Raw genomic sequence first — 1,846 nt, 5'->3', positions numbered from 1 at the left:
ATACACAACTGTGACACAACCTCAGGAGGTCCTGACAAAGTGTGTCCAAGGTGGTTAAATCATAGCTTAGTTATATATATTTTAGGGAGACATGAGACTACAATCAATATACGTAAAATGAACATTGGTTTGGTCCAGAAAGGAGTGGCAATTTGAAGCAGGGTGGGGGCTTCTGGGTCACAGGTGAGTGAGAAAAAACAATTGCATTCTTTTGAGTTTCTGATTAGCCTTTCCAAAGAAAGCAATCAAATATGCATTTATCTCAGTGAGCAGAGGGATGACTTTCAATGCAATGGGAGGCAGATTTGCCCTAAGCAGTTCTCAGCTTGAATTTACTTTTTAACTTAGTGATTTTGAGTGACCTATATATTTTCCTTTCACATTTCCCCTGTTTTCTTTTATTAAATCTTTTGGAGAAAGCATTTTAGAAGAAAATGAGTATTTGGTCTCAGATTTCATCCTCTCTCTCACGGCTAAGATGGTTTATTCCTAGACAGGTAGGTCTGTAGTTATTAGGAAAGGTCATTTTTAGAAGATTGTGGTCTCATGTCCTATGAGAAGAAAATAGGGGGAGAGAAGGGGCGAGCCTTCAGGCAACAGCGTTTTAAGATGGCAGCCACCATGGGCTAGGGAGTAACAGTCCCTTACAATTTCCATCTGTTGGATGAACTCGAAGAAAGGAGTAGGAGATGGCACAGTTAGCTGGGGTCTAGAAGATGATGAAGACATGACACTTATAAGATGGACAGGGAAGATAATTGGGCCTCCAAGGACAATTTATGAAAACCAAGTATACAGCCTGAGAACAGAATGTGAACCTAAATACCCAGAAACACCTCGCTTTGTAAGATTTGTAACAAAAATTAAAATGAATGGAGTTAATAGTTCTAATGGAGTGGTGGACACAAGAGCCACATCAGTGCTAGCAAAATGGCAGAATTCATATAGCACCAAAGTTGTCCTGCAAGAGCTTTGGTGCCTAATTATGTCTAAAGAAAACATGAAACTCCCTCAGTCACCTGAAGGACAGTGTTACAGCAATTAATCCAAAAGAAAAACCACAAGCCCTTCCCTTTCCCCCCCCCTTCAATTTAAGCAGTCTTCATTTTCCAGAGTAGTACATTTTCCAGATACATCTTGTAGACCTCAAAGTACTGGAAAGAAAGCTCCCATTCAAAGGAAATTTATCTTAAGATACTATAAATGATACTAATTTTTTGTCCATTTGAAATATATAAGTTGTGCTATGACAAATCATCCTGTCAAGTGTAACCACCGTCCCCATAGTTGAACTTCTGGGATCAAGAAAGTCTATTTAAATTGATTCCCATCATAACTGATGGGTCACATCTAACTCAACTGTGAAAAGACACATCACACAATCACCTTGCTGCTGATACATGGCCTGGGGTCTCTGCCTACCTATTACCTCCCACCCTCCCTGCAACAACAGCCCTCTAGCCTGGGGGGCCTGTAGAGTAGATGTGAAGGTTTCAGGTCACAGCCTGTGAGACTACTGCTGGGTGTGTAGGGTGCTTTACCTGCACCCCTGGTTTCTTCGAGTCTTTTTTTTTATTATTATACTTTAATTTTAGGGTACATGTGCACAATGTGCAGGTTAGTTACATATGTATACATGTGCCATGCTGGCGTGCTGCACCCATTAACTCATCATTTAGCATTAGGTATATCTCCTAATGCTATCCCTCTCCCCTCCCCCCACCCCACAACAGTCCCCAGTGTGTGATGTTCCCCTTCCTGTGTCCATGTGTTCTCATTGTTCAATTCCCACCTATGAGTGAGAGTATGCGGTGTTTGGTTTTTTTTTCTTGTGATAGTTTACTGA

General features: G+C 41.1%; 1 pseudogene; it reads left to right on the top strand.

Annotated features, from left to right (window-relative positions):
• Nucleotides 1–609: 609 nt before the first annotated feature.
• Nucleotides 610–1,045, top strand: LOC112130907 (ubiquitin-conjugating enzyme E2 variant 1-like; annotated as a pseudogene).
• Nucleotides 1,046–1,846: the final 801 nt, after the last annotated feature.

Source organism: Pongo abelii, chromosome X, assembly GCF_028885655.2.
Source record: "Pongo abelii isolate AG06213 chromosome X, NHGRI_mPonAbe1-v2.0_pri, whole genome shotgun sequence".
Taxonomy (NCBI): domain Eukaryota; kingdom Metazoa; phylum Chordata; class Mammalia; order Primates; family Hominidae; genus Pongo; species Pongo abelii.
This window is presented reverse-complemented; position numbering and strand designations above follow the sequence as displayed.